Source organism: Maniola hyperantus, chromosome 13 (assembly GCF_902806685.2).
Source record: "Maniola hyperantus chromosome 13, iAphHyp1.2, whole genome shotgun sequence".
NCBI classification, from domain to species: Eukaryota; Metazoa; Arthropoda; class Insecta; order Lepidoptera; family Nymphalidae; genus Maniola; species Maniola hyperantus.
Window position 1 is genome coordinate 9,264,449 of NC_048548.1, and position 18,958 is coordinate 9,283,406.

At 35.1% G+C, this 18,958-nt stretch overlaps 1 protein-coding gene across 6 annotated transcripts in view; it reads left to right on the forward strand.

The window, feature by feature from the left end:
• Nucleotides 1-1,516: 1,516 nt before the first annotated feature.
• The window catches only part of IRSp53 (Insulin receptor substrate 53 kDa), a 240,874-nt gene continuing 223,432 nt past the window's right edge, over nucleotides 1,517-18,958 (forward strand). For 5 of the 6 annotated variants that reach the window (XM_069502519.1, XM_069502520.1, XM_034974966.2 and 2 more), the window contains exon 1: nucleotides 1,517-2,455. The gene's annotated coding sequence lies outside the window, so the exon portion shown is untranslated. The remainder of the gene's footprint in view (nucleotides 2,456-18,958) is intronic. The other variant, XM_069502522.1, reaches the window with a different exon arrangement.

An 18,958-nucleotide genomic window follows, 5' to 3' on the forward strand; every position in this document is an offset into this window, starting at 1 on the left:
GAGAGTGAGCGCATTATATTGTTTATAGCATTTATCGCATTCCTAAAGGATGCTCCGGTGTCACGTCGGTGTGAAACGTAGGAAAGTTCATTGTGTTTTAGAAGATTTTATGTGGTGTTTTGGTGGTAGTGCGTATTGCTTGCTTGGGTTCTTGCTTTACCTGCGTAGTGGGAGGATTAGCGGTGCATTTCGCATGCTACATATACCATACTGAGTTGTCTGCTTTAGAGGATTATCGCGAATTATGCTTCTTAGCAGCTTGTTGTTCCTTGTACCTATCATGGACTTCCGCAAAGTAACGCCTACGTCTATCCGATATTTAACACATGCTCTCTCTCAAGTACTCTTAAGTAGGTAAGCGTTAGTCTGTGAGTGTAGTACCTATATCAAAAAGCAAGTACCTCAGTATATTATCAAAAATGAAAAATTCAACACCACCATTTCACAATAAAAATTGCACCATTTCAGTATGATGTTGTTTCAAAGCGTCTTTGGAAAATATTATCATATCGTCACAGTTGGGAGTTATGAAGTTACGGGTCGCATATCGACATCGTCAGTCATCCCAAAGTGGCCGAATTTGGAGTGGTTTGAAAGAGACACGTCTCTCCGGACAACACGACATCTTTGTGTAAGGCTGGGTTTACAAAGGCTATATCAGCGATAGGCATTACACGTCCTAAAATGTCCCACAATGGCTTATCACTAATCTTTTTATATTTTCTTCAGAAATAGAAATCACGTCTTACATTGCCAGACACATTATCATGGCAACCCCCTGCCAGGACACCCTTAAAGTTTAAGAGTTCAACAAAGGTGTAAATAGGCATCTTCTAAGCAAGTCTTAGGCTGCATCAGCGCTTACTACCAGGTCTGATTGCCGCAAAGCTCTAGTCGATAATATTTTTTTTAATGTCTGACACGCGTTGGCTCTCTCTCTATATTGGAACGTGGATGCTTTAGCCTATCCCCGTCATACATACTTAGGCATACCTTTAAGATTATTATATCTTTAAAGATGACCAAAAAATGCTTATTATTTTGGTGTAATTTAGATTTTTGACCAGACCTTTTTCCATTCCATTTCTACGTATATGTGGAATTTCCTTTACTTTACGATCATGCTTGGTGACCCAGTTCGGGATCGTCGCGGGATCGGGAAGGGTTTACGGTTTTCAATATTTGTTATCCACTATGTACAACCACTATCTTATGGGAATAGTTCAAGTTTCATTGCTAGTGTTCTCTACTATTTCCTATCGACAGCGATCCTACGTCGTGACTCATGACCTATTTACATTTATAAAAATATTTTTAGAAACGAAAAAATGTTCACATTAGGTTTCTTATATACCTAATACTTAACAACCTTCAGAAGGTATAATCTGGTTGAGTGACTGGTATCCAATTTACGTTGGTTGTTGTGGGGCTTCGACCGCAGGCCGATAATTGACACCGAAGGCACAACCGCGACTGTAATAAGAAATAACTTGGATAACCTGTAATAACCATCAAAGTGACAACCAAGTCATGCAAAAACATCAAATTGTGTCACGTCGCCGTCTAGAATGTCCAATCTTCTAAATACTTTATTATTGTTCGAACTATTGTGACTTCCTAATAAAAATAACGTAAATTCGTCGTCCCAATAGTGTGCTCTTATAGAAGTCTTATAGGTTTAGTTTAGAAAGTTGGCATCTTGTCCATAGCGGTTATTTCGAGTTCCCTACATAGGTTACAGGCGGTCGCATAAAAAGAAGGCACTATTTAACGGGAAACGAAGTGGAAAAAAGCGATCTGAGTCCCGGAGTCAAGAACTGGATTACTGTGGCTGGACCGAAAAACAAATCTACTACGATTTACGTACCGTAAACTCGTTACGCGATGTGAACGAGACTAGTTCGAGCGAGTGTGGAGCGATAGAGTTTGTATCTTGTCCCGGTATCGAAAGGGTCGAGATCGGGTTACGAGTCCCGGCAGAGATATGGTAGAGATAGGTTTGGTGCGTAGACGGGGCGGCGAGAGAGAGGCGAGCTTATACCCAGCCTATACACTATACAGAGGTTCGCAGGTTCATTCGTAAGAAGTGTCGTTATCACAGTCGCTGTTCGGCAGTCGGGCGGCGAGCTTGTTGCAGCAGCCCCCGTTCCCGTTGCGCAGACATCCACTTCGGCAGAAGTTTTACGAACATCGCGCTCGGAAATTGGAGAACCGGCAGCCATTTCCGATTCGTGACTGATTACGATACTTCATAGAAAGTGAAACCGAACGATTGACTCGCCATAACAGAATTGTGTAAGGAGTTTACTTTGGGTGTTAAATCGAGTGACTAAGTGGGACGATCCAGCTGAAAAGTGAAACTGAACTTATTTCGGACAGGTTTCTATATCAGCTCAGTTTTGTCATAAAACTGTGTCTTGATTATTGAGGCTTGAATCAGATTACTCCTTATACGGTGAGTAGTTATCATTAAGTAATATTTTTGTATTTATGCATTTAAAACTACTTAATCATTATTTTAGTTTCTAAAGATGAGTTATGTAAATGTTTTAAATGAAAACGAAAGTTATTCAGAGCATGAAGAGATTGGTATAAAAGTGATGAATGCAAATTGCTTTTTAGCAAGCTATATATTTTTGGCTTGAAATGGGGGAGCCGGTTCAAGTATTCATAAGGAAAAAATGTAAAAATGAAATATCATTAGGTCGGCGCGCAACTTACAATGTTACGTCGCATCGTGATTTTAAAAACAGCAAAAACTGTTTTATTGCCGCTTAGCTCACTTTTATGTGAGCTTTTGACTTTTTATTTGGTAATAACGTGTTTATTATACCTACCTATCTAACATTTGTGTAGAGAAAAAAATTCTTCAGTGCTTTATAGATGTATAGAAAAAGCTGTACAGTGATCTACACTCTACTACTCTACTCTACTTTATAGTTGTGTTTATTTCTCTACCTCAAGAATGTTGTCTGGCTGACTTTCGGGCTTTAGTTAGAAGACGGCATCTGATGATGTTAATGATTATGAAGATGAGAGAGAACAAGCTACGGTGATAGGCTCGTTTTTTGCGCAACGGATCAGTCTTGGCAGTCTTGGCTGGTATTCTTGGCATCATTTCACGTGGGCATGATTTGTATAGTAATTAAATAAGGCTAGCTTTAAGTTTTATTGTAATGTTTTCAAATACTTAGTTTAGTGGGGTGCCTAGTTAGTTAGTGCTGAATAGAGTTAGGTATGTTAATTTCAACAAGACAAAGATTTCTATTTCTAAAATATTAAGTAATAGGAATAGGTACTTATTTGCACTTTTCCATAATTTATAGTGCGAAGATAATCAATTTATCAACAACAAAACACCGTATCCGCCAAGTTACAATGGATTCGATTGTGATCACCGCTTTGTCTTTGGAACAGATTACAAAACAAGACTTGTTTGCTAATAAAACTCGTGTTTGGTAATCAGATTTCCGTAGTTCTATAGATTTTTTTACAGTGTCCAATTGAAATCTTTAGCTGCTTTTCTTCTTGGGGAGGAGTCATTGTAAAAGATTTCTGTAAAAAATCTTCGAGTGGTTCAATGAGCCAAATGTATCGTGAGATACCTACCTTATAATCTATGATTTTGGTTGACATTACCATCCTTTTTCCTTATGTTAGAAATGTACAATGAGGCGAAGAAACCAATATGCTAGTCAAGAAAACGAATGAAGTAGGTAGGTAATTACTTACTTAATGAAAATTACCTAAGCGATATTGTAGTGAGTTTCACACATCCCTCTTGAATATTCTCATTTTCGCTCATATTGTCGCGCATTCCTGGTGAAAAGGCAGCCTTAGTAGAAATACCTACTTATGCGTATGTTTCGATGAAATTAATTACGTAGCTAACCAAACTACGTTCACTTTTGTCATTGAAGTCATAAAGTTTAATTGATTACATTAGTAGGAACTTTACCTCGTTGTGGAATGTGGTTGATGGGTTTGCGTTAAGAACCTGCCGCTCGCCCTAACCCACGGCTTCAATTACCATAATTTTACATCCCCCTTTATTATTTAGAGGCCGATACGCGCTGAGGTAAGTTAATTAAGTACAACAGATTCATATAAAACTCGTCAGAATAATACTGCCAGTCCTTTGAATAAAACTTGAAAGTTATGACTTTGAGTGAATTTGATGTTTCACATAGATAGGTACAAATAGAAGGAAAAATCTTTTTTAGGCCAACTTTGTACAAAAAATTCGATAGTAAATCGATTTTCCATTAATTCTTTAGTTTTATTTATTTTCCACTTGTAAAGTGGAATTGAATTTCAATATAATATCAACTTGTGCACTGATTTGAATAACTGCTCGCGTAGCATGCTTTCAAACATTTTTATTGATAAAATAATTGCCAATTAATAAGTTATTTTATTACGTTTAAAATATACTTAAAATCATTGAATACATAGTCGAGTATGTTATTTCTATTAAATGTACCTAATATGTTTCAATGAGCACGATTTTATTGAGGCTATATTTCATGAGGAAATGTTTTGTTTTTGTTCCGTATGCGATGCATGGCCTCTTTAGATATAATCAAGTGATGTCGGCTTCAGGCTAGGGATGTCATGGAGATTATCATTAGATTGAGATTTAATCACTCATGACTTCGGAGTCGGAAATAATAATGTAGGATTTGTAGCCGAGAAAGTAAACAACGCAGTTGTAGACGCAGACGAAAATAAACCCGAACAAAAATTACTCAATTTTGGAATTAATTAAATTACATTAACATAATCATTAAGTAACATCAACCGCTGAAAATAGGTGTGCTGTAGGGACTCAGGGAATAGGTGTCTTGCACCACCTGAATGCACTGGCACCAAATTTTATATACCTACTTTCTTGTATACTCTAGTTTCAAAACTAAATCTGAACACATATTATAATCCGATTTTTATTATCAATAAAATAATTATGAAAAAACTCCAAGGATATTATTACGAAAATTATATCGGACTGAGTAGCAGTAACCAAATTGAAATTTCCGATTTACCCATAATATACCTACAAACAATGGTAACATCTCTAGCAGTGTTGCCCACTTCAGACGATATTGTAAGCACATGATAGCATTTTTTGCTTATTACTTTTCGATTCATATCAGACATTGTATTCAATAATGAGGTTTTGATTACAATCGATGTAACATATCTACGTGTGCCTGCCAACATGAGATTTTAAGATCAATGCTGATCGTTTTAAAAATGAAGCAAGTGTATTTATTTATTATTATTAATACAGGTTATAATACCCCACTTAGAAAAAATCTAGTTTTAAAATCTAACAGTGAGCCATTGGAATGGCTGACAAGAATAGCTTTAATTGTAGGTTTTTGTTCGAATACACACTACGACTGACTACTGTTCCGACTATTCGTAAGCACTTGTAAAAGTTTATACGAATAAAAAAGATTTTCATTTTCATTTTCATTTTCATTTTCATTTTCATTTTCAATAGTTCTCATGTCTATTATCTATAACTGTATTAGTGCAAGCTTCGTACTTATCCGTACTTCGCACTTTTTACAGGTATAGGTACGTACCTACCTATAGAAAAGGTTTATAGGGTCCAATGTATAACACTAAAGGTACGTAGTTCTTTTGATTTAAGTTCTCATAGTGACACTGAAGATACTTTTGTATTTTATCTGGTAACTAGCTTATGCTCGCGACTTCGCGTGAATTACATAAATTTCAACCCCATTTTTAACCCACTCAGGGGTGGAATTTCAAAAAATATCTTTCGTAGTTCCCAAAATTAATGTCTCTAGGACCAGCGGTTTAGGCTGTGCATTGATATAATAGAAGTCAGACAGTCAGCCTCAGGACTTTGAATTTTATATACATAATATACAGATAGCAATAATTTTGAGGGCTTTGAATGAATGAAATATACATTGCAAGACTGTCGGGTATTGTGAACAAAATCTGAAGAATATTTCCGGCAACACCTTACCTTCCGCTGTAACTTAACTCGTAAGATAAGATTAATGATGGGGGTGGAGATCTTGAACAAATATTCTTTACATTTCTGGTTGTTTTATTTGAAAACAAAGGCAAAAATGTTCTAAATTAGGAGATTAAGATTTTTGACAGACTCTTGAATCAAAAATCTTTTACTAAGCTGTAACTAGCTATCAAACAGAACGTGTAATTTGACGCCTAAAACATCACGTCATGTATCTACTTACTTACGCAAACGTTCCTTGCAAAACCAAAATCACATCCATTTTTTTGGAAAACTCAAGTTGGAAAACTCCCAACTTAAATCTTTATCACTTTAAATCGTCATTAGAATGGTGTTGTCAATGAGTATTGTATTCTACCATCCATGTTAGTTGACGAAAACTCACAGGTACCTACTGAAATGTCAGGACTAGTTCCGCGTAGAGTAAAAATGTTGTCATGTAGTCATATTTATTATCATGCACGGTGTACCTAGTCATATACTTAATCGGAGATCTGGAATGTCGGCAATTTTATATTTTTCTGGGAAATGTGGAAACTATGGCCCCCGGCGCTGCCCAACCAGAGCCCGCGGAGTGAGTTGCTTAGTGAGATGAGATTGATGATAGTTCAAACTGAAACAAGCTGTAAGAATGGGAAATGTACTTCCATCCTTTTACAAAATTAAGTTTTGTTACAATGACTTGCACTCTTTTGAACAAAGGAATGTTTATACATGTTATGGAATAAATAAAATGAAACCAGTAAAATGATCGCATTTGAGAATTAGTGATTATTTATTTATTTTGCTATCCTAAAACAAAGTATCTTGTGTAGATTAGTTTTTTTAAAGTTTTGTTTGGAAATCTACAAAGACAAATGGCCGAAGACCGTAGAGTGTAAGGATTAGACTAAATAGGCAGAGGATCGATGATGACGACGACGACGATTCATAGTTGAAATATTTTATTATTTCATCGGTTTTTTTGCAATAAATACTTTGCCTACTAGACCATTATTATCTTCCACCATTATGTGAGAAAAGAAGATGGCAAAAGAAGAACCCTAGGGAGGGAGTGGAAGAGAGAGTGACCTGACCAGACTCACTAAGTTGAAGAGCCAAACTTCATATTGAGAATATCCGTGAATAAATTTTACTATAAGGTGAAATTTTATTTTAATTAATAAATGAATTAGAAATCAAGCGATTTATGATATTATGTAACGCAGGTATGTTCTTACTGGTATATTATTATGCTTTTGGAAATCAACTCTTTGTTGACCACAATCAATTTATCGGATCGGTAGAATAATTTTGTGTTAATCAATCACAGCTGTTGTTGGGATAGCTGGCAATATTTTTGTCGGCTATTCTAGTCATAACTGATTGAATGTTGAATATTTTGAATCAATTATAAGATGGTCTAATGGGATCGATGACACGACTTTGAGATTTCTCTAACTAATTTAAAGTATGCTTCTCGAGTTTAGGTCCATAGTGTATACTAAAGTCTATCGGTGTTTCTTGTTAAAGGGAAACTCAAAGCAAGCCTTATCTAATTAGTGTACAAATCATGCCCGCGTGGAATGGTGCCAAAATACCGGTGCATTTATTTTTAATAATTTTAGTGCGTATATTATATTTTAATAAAAGATTCCGACGAATTGAGAACCCTCCTCCTTTTTTTGAAGTTGGTTAACAGTTGGACGCTCAACTCAAAATAATGAAACAATTGAACTAGATCCAAGACAATTTGTTCGGAAGGCATCACACAATAGCGTGACATAATTAATTTGCACACTGTACTCGAAGCTGTCTGTATAGGAATATTTCATAATAATAATTATAATATTTATTTCTTAATGTTTACAATGTTGATGATGATTTAAGGTTAAAAAAGACATTTTGAGACGATCACGTAATCATGATACGTTTCATGATAGCGTAAGTACGTTATAATTGGTATCATAATTTTTTGTATGAAGTTTATGATCTGAGATATTTTGAGAATATGCTTTGTAGAGGCAGATAACTTGCTTTGCTTACATGAGTAAATTTAAGTTATTACATATCTAATTAGTGCTACGACACGGAATATCAACGTACAGAAAATCGCTGGGTCTATAGAAATTTTTGCATGTAGGTTCTCGCTAAAAATAGACTTCCGATACGAAAGGATTTTGAGAGTTTCCAGTCGGATCTTTAAAAAGACTGAATCCAAGCCCATGGAATCGCGGGAAAAAGCTTCTAATAAACTTGTATAATTATTTTATAGCTTATATCCATATACTTCCATACTAATATTATAAATGCGAAAATGTGTCTGTCTATCTGTCTGTCCGTCTGTCTGTCTGGCTGTCTGCTAGCTTTTCACGACCCCAACAACGGTTCAACCGATTATGACGAAATTTGGTACAGAGATATAGCTTACATTCCGGGGAAGGGCAAAGGGTACTTTTTATCCCCGAAAATCAAAGAGTTCCCCCGGGGTTTCTAAAAATCGAAACTTACGCGGACGAAGTCGTGGGCATCATCTACTCGAAGTTTACTATAAAATTATTGCAAATGGCGTAAAAGTGAATGTAGTTGTATAGTTGTAGTGGTAGATACCTACTTATTTTCGAATTTACATAATCTCAGGTTTGAAAATTAAAACATATGTAACGTGCTCTTGCAAAATTGTTGCAACCGGCAGGTGAACCGGCATTGTGAAGCTCTTTATGAAAGGCACATAACCTTTTTGTAGATATAATCTGGAATGTGGAATACCTACTTATATGCGAGTGAACAATTAACAAACTCTTCACGCTTCGTTCGACAAAATATTTCAAACAAATTTTAAGTGTATTGCCAAGGTATAAAATGTGGTAAAAAGTATATGAAATAATTACTTAATGAAATAGTTATATGAGTTATTTATCTACATCTTTCGTAAATTTCATTGAACTACTTGTAAGTACAACACAAAAATGTTACGAAAATAAAATACCTTACCTAGTTTCTCAATATTTGTTCTTAATAACGTGAGATATGCAGCCAGATAAACCGACGATATAAAATGGCGGGGAGTGTCTGGATGAGAAAGGCTGAGGACCGGGAGTAGTGGCGCTCTTTGGCTAAGGCCTATTTTCAACAATGGACGTTTACAGACTAACGATATGATGATAATGATGAATAACGGAATGCTTGCTAATTTAAGAAGTAGTTAAATAAAGATCCTTCTCTGGCTAGCAAATTAATCTATCCACATTTCACGTAAAGCCTAGAGAGCTCAGCTTCATAGATAGCTCTGAAAACGTTACAACCACAAAACGATTTTCCTAGGAAAACCTCGCAGGTTTGGGGTTAGAAACGTTAGAATATTGGTAAGGCTCTACATTTGTCGATATATATACGAGTAATATGTCGAATTTATATTTGAATGATATTTCAAGTCCAGTTGCAGTTTGGTGCAAGGATTTTCCTCATAAGGGAAAACTATACCTATTCTTATCCCTCTGAAAAAATAATTGATTACTGAGTTGCTGAGTTATGGCCATGCCAAGAATAAACTGTACATCATTTCGATGAAACATCTGAGAGGGGACTAATATGCGAAAAATGGTTTCCACTTTTCTTCGTTATCACTAAATAAGGGCTGCTCGCGGTGGATAGCAATTTCCCACTCAAAATGGGGGCTAAGTTTATGTAATTGGAGAGCATTCTCGTGTTTTTGCTGTTGTGGAATATTTAATTATCTATATCTATGATAAAATATAATATTTGCTTTCTTTGACTGAAAGCTTAATTTTATACTCAGGATGCTCGCGACTTCATCGACTTGGATTTGGGTTTTTTGAAAATTTCGTATCCATGAGGCTACTAGTAGCTTTGTGTCAAGATCTTCTAGACTCTAGAGTAAGATCAGGACAGTGTGGCAGTTGATAACGGACATACAGATACACTTTCGCATTTTTAATATTAGATAGTATGGATTTTAAAATATTTTAAAAACTGATTTTGTCAGTGTACCTACATTAATTCTCGTTGAGTATCATAAACTTACAAATCTCAATTCATTGTCTATATTCACTCCTTTAGATGTAATATGTAGATATCTATTACAATCCAAAAATCAGGAAATTACCAAAACGTATGTTCATATTATAAGTCAGTACGAATATATTCTAAATCTTGAATGGAAATGAAATATACTGAAACAAAGCAATAGTTATGTGGTAATTATAGTATTACCTTATATTCATGTTACGAGTATTAATTACCTAAGCTCCGTTGATAAAAACTGACTACCAATATAATAATATCCATAGCAAAGCTGTATTTCAAATGAGTAATGACAAATATTCAAATAACAGGACAGACCGTTATGAAGCGTGCTAGAATTCAATGTTTACTGTTACAGAAGATTGGCCATTTATTGACCTTCAGAATTGATTGTTCTCGGAAGTTGTGTGAAGATGGTGAAGATGTTTTTAATTACTTAATACTTTAATTGCCGTCTTATTTATGAAACTGTTTGAAAAATCATATCATGGATGACATGAATTATATTTATTATCAGGTTTTTTATATAACAAACCTGATTTGGTTGTTTCACTAATTCATTAATTAATTCATGATTGCTTGATGGATGCGATATTTATATAAGCTTTTCATTTAAATCTCAATATAATTCATAAATTTTTATGAGCTACTTATATGGTGATAATACATTATACGTGATATACATTAATAATACATTACATTGTACATACGTACAGTACATTGATAAATAATAAAAGCAGTTTTAAATGTTATCATTATTCTCATGTGAAATAAGTTGACAACAGATATTAATATCTTCAAATTATAATGATTTTTAAAGCCTCTGGGATGCATTAGTTATGTGAAAATAAAATTTATGGAAACATATTACTTATATTATTTGATTTAACGGTTAAATTTATTGATGGTAACTATATATTTTTTTAAATAATATTCGCATAGCTACCTCATAAAAATATTTTAATTACTATTTATTTGAAGTTACATATTATGTTATATATAACTACAATATAATATTATAACTATGCAAAGTTTGTCAGCCATATTTAACGATATCATGTATGGTCTATACTCTACATAAACATTCGGTTCAAGTGAATAGCAATTAAATTATTACCTAGATCTATGTAATTTATCTTCCATGCATAAGGCGCGTGAAGAATTTAAATTCTCAAGTCCAAGTGGATTTACTGAGTAAGCTACGCTGGTAGGTACCTATTGAATGTATTGGAATAAATCAATGTTCTAACTTGTAATTTTATTTTTATTACCAAGGAAGGGTGCCACTGACACGGATATTGGTAACTAACCGTGAAGATTGCGTTTTCTCTGCGCGCGCGGTGCTGGGCAGTGGTATAGGCGCGACCATTGAGTTAAAGACCATAAAGGCACCTCATATCTCAGGCGTCAAAATTCAAAACGCGTCCACACCTTTCAGTGCGGAGCGTCCCCGTGCCTCATATCCTGATTGCCTTCTATATGTGTCGCATACTATAATTATACAAAAACGTAATGGAACTAATAATTATTATTATTTTAAAGTAAATGTTTTATTATGCTTGTCTCTTTAAGAGCTTACTTCTATAGTAATCCTATGATCCTATGTATCCTATGTCATAAGGTCTGTCAATCCATACTATAGGCTAGCTTAGTAGACTATGACCTAAACCCTTCTCATTCTGAGAGGAGACCCGTGCCCAGTAGTCGGCCGACCGATGGGTTGATCATGATACAATCTCTAAACTAAACTAAATTAACAGGTCTAAATCTGGTGCTATCCTTTCCCGCAAGGAACAATATGAAAGGGATAGCAATAGATTTAGACGTGCCATTTTAGTTTAGTTTAGAGATTGTGTACAACGGAATTAGCCACATTGTTATACTAATATCATAGTAATGTACAGCTCAAGCCGTATATATTGAAGCTTAAGATTTGGTAGAAGTAAGTTATTGTAATTTTAGTTGTAGAAACTCCACCAAGAAAAGAATTGAAAAATTCCTCTGAAATCTTTAAAAGACGTAAATCCAAGCAGACGAAGGGAAAAAACTAGTTGTAATGTAGAATAAACCACGTAAATTTACTGACAATAACAAGCATCAGGATAGGTTTTCAGTCTGTCTTGTCTGACTGAAGTCTGATTGAAGCTGGTTTACAGGACATCACCACCTCTAGTGTATGGCATCTCGGGTGCGACTTTCTTTCGGCGTATGACCGTGCCGTGTCGAATACAACCAATTATTACAGCAAAAAGGTATTGTACTACTTAGATTTTGTTAAACTTTTTCGTCTTTGGCGACTTGGTCAAACGCCAAAAAACTGCGACGACCTCTATAACACTGCAGTGCAAAAATGCAAATAGGTATCCTACTTGTAACTCGTGGCTTTTTAAGGATAGAGAAAACTACAGTTGGATTTGAACTAGGACTTCAACATTGGGTCTAGACCGGAGACTCGTAAAAATGTTGACTGCATTCTCTTGCAACTCTGCAATTGTTTACCTACCTATACTTATGTCATCGGCCCATATTAAGCTGTGTCTTAACTTATTGAGCGTTTTTATAATATCTCGCGCGACTACCGCGCAAATTTTAACACGTCTTGATGTGTACACGCCTATAGTTAGTTGTTTCACACCAATACTTGACTTGGATCAACTAACACAGCATGGTAAATTAAACTAGTTGATGATTCAAAAGCACTTTTAAAAGTTTACTTGCATAAAAATATTCTATTCTTTTCTATTCATTGTTCCTTTATTAATTTGTGTGCTAATGATACTATATTAAAACTTTTAATAACCGTACCAATAAATTATTCAATTTAATCATCTCGAAACTTAATAGAGTCGTTAAATATTGTATTTAATCATGAGAAGAGCTCCTAACATTCGAAATTCCTCCGGCATTTGTTTAACCGAATGGGTAGCTGCGGGGTGCTTGTCATCAGGGTTTTATGGTGGTTTTATGTTTATAGCCCGCTCTATTGCCAAGAAGGGCGCAGGATTCCGTGATCGGAGATGAAAGGGATGTTCTGGTAGTATCACACTGTATACATACATAATTGCATGAATGCTCGAGTAGGCTCGAATAATGTTTGGAGACTATGACATAAATACAGAAAAAAATATCTAAGTGAAGAGAATGTGTAGGTATAGGTGTAATACAAGCAACTAAATACAGGTTTTACTAGCTAATGCCAACTTCGCTGGTGTGGATTTACGTTTTTAAAAATCCCGTTGGAACTCTTTGATTTTCCGGAATAAAAAGTAGCCCATGTCACTCTCCAGGTCTTTAACGATATCCATGCAAAAAGTCACGTCGATTCGTTGTTTCGCTGCGGCGTGACTGATGGACAAACTGACAAACAAATAAACTTTTGCATTTATAATAATACCTACAAGATGATGCCCGCTACTTCATCCGAGTGGATTTAGGTTTTTAAAAATCCCGTTCCGTTTAGAAATCAAAGATTTTCTTCTGATTTTCTGGGATCAAGAGTAGCCTATGTCTTTTCCCGGTATGCAAGCTCTCTCTGTAACAAATTTCATCAAAATCGGTTAAACGGATAGGCCGTATAAAGCTAGCAGACAGACGGACAGCCAGACAGACACACTTTCGCATTTATAATATTAGTAATGATGGGTAGTGAAGGGAATTGTGGAAGTAAAAACGTTGTGTAATAATTTGTTTGGTTTTTTATTTTACTCGTAATAAAAAGCTAAGCATCAGCATCAATGATTTGGTAACTATTATATTTATTGATGGCAAAACAAATAGACCGGATTGAACACATTAAAATAATATTCATACACTAGGCATTCATTATACCTAGCAGCAAAATAATGGCTAACTGCTAAGATAAACTCCATTCGACCTTGCCGTTCACTCACAAACCGGTGGAGTCAACACACGAATTCCTTATTATTTACCTATGGATTGCTAACCTGCCGTAAATATACTAGTTATTTACATTACATGATGTATGTATTAAATCTATTGCTGTAACACATATCTAAAATAACTCAAACGACAGATTTTCTACTAAATTAAAAATGTCAGTTTTCAGGTAAAAAAATAGGTAGGTAGTAGGTAGGTAGGTATATAATATTTTCAGCAGTGCTTCAAACAATCAAAAATACTTTTAGATTAAGGGAAAGATTTTGCTTATAATAATATTATAGCACTGTATTAAATACTGTAATCTTGACAGACTGGTCGTGGTCATCCTTGGGGTGCCTAGGTCTTGCAACGAATAAACCACGGGTAGGTGCTCGTTTGAGTATCCATTTCTACTTTGCCCAAAGGGTCAATCCTTTTGGACATACCTTAGGGATACCTTTCATGTAGGGGTACTCCCTGCAGTTTTAATTTGACCTGCATCTATTCTTCCCGGTAGGAAAAGCATTCCAAACTAGTGGTAGATGCATTGGAGATTCAAAAGTACTTGTAAAGGTTTGTTTGAATAAAAAACGTCGAACTCCCAGGCGCAGTGGTAAGCGCTGTGGTCTTATTAGCGGGAGGTCCTGGGTTCGATTCCTGGCGGGGATTTGAAATTTTATAATTTCTAAATTTCTGGTGTGGTCTGGTGGGAGGATTCGGCCGTGGCTAGTTACCACCCTACCGGCAAAGCCGTGCCGCCAAGCGATTTAGCGTTCCGGTACGATGCCGTGTAGAAACCAAAGGGGCATGGGTTTATTAAAAACTGCCATACCCCTTCCAGGTTAGCCCACTTTCATCTTAGACAGCATCGTCACTTACCACCAGGTGAGATTGCAGTCAAGGGCTAACTTGTATCTGAATAAAAAATAAATAAATAAAAAACGTTTCTATTCTATTCTCTTCTTAAGTTACTACATATCATAGTCAAACGTGGCATAATTTACCTATCTACGATCATTGTACACACCTGTGCCGTGGTAAGTACCTATGAAACGTAAGTATTATGGAACCTTTTTCACAAAAATATTGAACTAAAGCAGAATCATTTCATATAGATATTAGGTACCAATATCAGCTACATGCGAAATTAAAACCACATTGGATTTGAATATACCTATGTACTTTTCCTTTTCTTTTTGTAGAGTCCATAATATCATATATTTTTTCTGAATTCAGGAACAGCTGACTGCCTGTATTATTAACATACCTACAGCATAAACCTGTAGGTAATCTGTAAAATTCAAAGTCCTGACTGACTGACTTATAATATATCAACACAGCCTAAACCGCTGGTCCTAGAGACATGAAATTTGAAGGGAGTGTTTTTTGTAAACAGCAGGTATCCACTAAGAAAGGATTTTTCAAAATACCACCCCCAAGTGGGTTAAATGGGAGTTTGAAATTTATGTAGTCCACGCGGACGAAGTCACGAGCATAAGCTAGTACCTACATCTATAAGCTTGAGTTATAAAAGATTTCAGAAAATACACCTTAGCGAAGCTTAGCTTTCGACCGTTTTCATTTGACTGAAAAGGGGCTTCTTTGCCACGTTAGCTATTCCCGTTCTAACCTTTAATAGGCTAATTAATTAATGTAGCTTAAAATATTTGCCTCTGGTTACTCACATAAGGTTATTTGTATGAGGAATTATACCAAGTTGTCCAAACTAATGAAGCTAGCGGAACTATTGACGTAGCTTAGAGCAAATGAAAGGGCCCTCTGACTCAGCACGACGGAGAAATCTGTCTTTATTACAATAATGAGGGTCGGATTATTTATTAGATATTAACTAACATCTGTTTGTTTGTTTTATATTGGCCGCATATACGTCTTTGAAGGAAGCAAACAAGACATAAATTTGTTTACTTCAAAGGATGATATGTCAAATTAAATCACTAACTGGTTTATAATTGCGGCATAGAATTTTCAATACTTATTATAAAATAGCAAAAAAAGTTTGCCAGTTTATTTTTTGCTTTATCTACACAAAAAACACTTGACCGTATAAGATACAACTTCAACAGTTAGAAAGCAGTTCTAGCTACTGGTCGGATAAAAATCGATTAATTAATAACCCGAGATATCAATATCTTGAGCTGACATTTACTCGGATGAAGCCTAAGGCAAAAGCAAGTTCATTATTGCCATTAGGTACAATAAAGTGTACGTTTCATAAAAAAAATTGATTCTTGGATTAATGGTTTGATGATACACCGAAATATTTTAGCAATAGCAGTTATTCCATTCGCATTGTCGAATGATAAAAAAAAGGTAAGCTACGTTTTTTGCACCTGTAGGCTCCATCTTTAACTTTCTTAATATTCCCTTTACTTACTTAAGGAGTGTGAATAGAGAATTAGAGAAAAGACCTCACCCTCGCGAAGCTCTTTACAACACTATATTCTATAACTATAGTCTGTAATGCACATTTAATATCCGCGCACAATGTAGGGGAGAAAGCTACTTTGCACCATTACGCGAGAGAATTACACTATAAAGAATATTTCCCTGTGGATTTAGCTAAGACTATATTCAACAATAATGTTTATTAACGCTATTATATTATGAGGGATGTATGAAAAAGTATGACTAGTGTATATCAAACAGATTTTCTTTAAGACAACATTTTTTAAACTTCTTGGCTCTACAAAAGATTGATTCGCGAGTTTAAGTCCACGGGCTTCATACAAGTGATTGTGCAAACATGAAACATATATATATATATATATAGTCAAAGTCAAAGTCAAATGATTTATTCAAAATATGTAATTAATAACTCTTTTTGATGGTCAGATGTTGGATTTCTAAGATATAGTGGTGATATTTCAATAAAATACAATGTATGGGGTCAAACTCTTCACCACTTCTTGGGTTGTATGGTTGGTAGGTAGGCTTGGGTGTATGGTCCTTTCTCTTTTATATATATGTATACATGTATATGCACGAGTAACCATAACCTAACCTAACCTAACTCGTTCATCTTCTACTACTACTAGTGTGCATATACATGTATACATATATATAAAAGAGAAAGGACCATACACCCAAGCCTACCTACCAACCATACAACCCAAGAAGTGGTGAAGAGTTTGACCCCATACATTGTATTTTATTGAAATATCGAGGGTTACAAACGCACCCAGGTCTGAGAAGAGCCCACAACAAACTTATATACTTAAGTAGTATCATTCTGTACAAATAAATCATAGGATGGCGCAAATTTTTTTTTAACATAATTGGTTCTTCTCGGTAGGGAAGGCATTCCGAACCAGTGGTAGATGCATTTGACGATTCAAAAGTTCTGTAAAAGTTTAATTGAATAAAAATACTTTTGTTTTATTTTATTTTAATTTTATCAATCTAACAACAAGTTACTACTTTATCTTGTAGATAGCTAAAAGCTCAGCCGGTTGCTTTCACGTAACGAATTCATCAATAATAATTGTACTTATACAGTCATAACAGAAGTGCGTTTTTACTTTTTACATATTTACTGTTTGTAACGTAATTCAGCCCCCCGATCGTGCAAGAAAAACGTATTCATCGTTATCGTAATCGTCAAAAAATCTGCTCTTTGATTAGTTGATTCGCTGTTTACATTTTTTCACAGCCAATCAAAGTGCAGAATTTGTTGACGATTACGATAACAATGAATACGTTTTTCTTACGCAATTGGGTTGCAGTTTGGTCCGCCCGGGATTATGGTTGCGAAACTTATATCACAGTTTAACGAATTTCGCATCTATTTAAAAATCTCTTTCCTTGTATCTTAGGCATTGTTTATACAGAAGAAAAGGAGACACGTATGTACATGAACTTTATTTCGACCACACGTATGGTCATTTACCTAATAAGGCGGTATGAGCTTTATACAACCTACTTACGTCATACGGTCACGGTCGCACGGAATCATATTTCGTTCGTGTCTGGCCCCACAGTGATTGATGGCCGAATTACCGACAATTTTATGCAATAAATGTGCCTAAAGGTTAGGAATGAGTAATCAATTACTCATCACAACGCTAACGTTTTGTATGCGCGTCGAATATTGAATACTCGTAGAGTTGTATATAGGTACTTACCTATAGGACTATTATAGGTACATTAATGGCATAGCTAACGTATATAGCCCGAAATATTGAGGAGAATTATTTGTGTCGATAAATTTATTTGTGTTTATCACTCACTAGCTGATGCTTGCGACTTCGTCTGCGTGGATTTAGGTTTTACCTGTGGGAGTTTGTCTGGGTTTATAACTATATTCATGCGAAAAATTACGCCGATGCGTAATGCGGTGTTTAGGCGTGATTGAAAGACAAATCAACAATAAAACACACTTGCGCATCTCTTTGGGTAGTGGTAGTTAAAATAATTTGTTTATTTATTTATTAATTTAAATAAAATGAGTAAATACTTATTTAATAAGTTATTTAAAGTACAGGTAATTTTAGTGCTTAAAACATTAATCAATAAGTCAGTGGGAGGATGTTGTCATACCGATTAGCGCATCAACTTTATTTACTTTCTAAACTGATACATCCATTCTGCCTGTGAATGGTTGCGTAGTGAGAAAGTAATTTAGTGAGAATAAAGTACTAATGTGATTACAGTTTGCGATACCTACCGTCACATGAAATTAAATCTAGGTACTAAAATAAACACACACTGTGTGTGTGTACACTATAATAAATCTAGGTATTGACGCGAAATTATATCAATTTATAAATTGACACGAATCCTTACCTGGCTCTAGCACAAACACAAAGTTAAGTCTCAGAAAAACTCTACTCTTAACTGAAAAATCCACAAGAAAGTGTTATCGCACTGATTATGCTTGGGCTGCTGATGCTCAAAAATAATAGTGTCGATACGAAGCTTTTACAAAAGCTTTCGTATTAAAAATACTGTATTAGGATTCCGTATCTCCAGATAAAAAAGAAAGTCGTTGTCTGTCTATCTATCTGTCAAAATCCGTCAAGG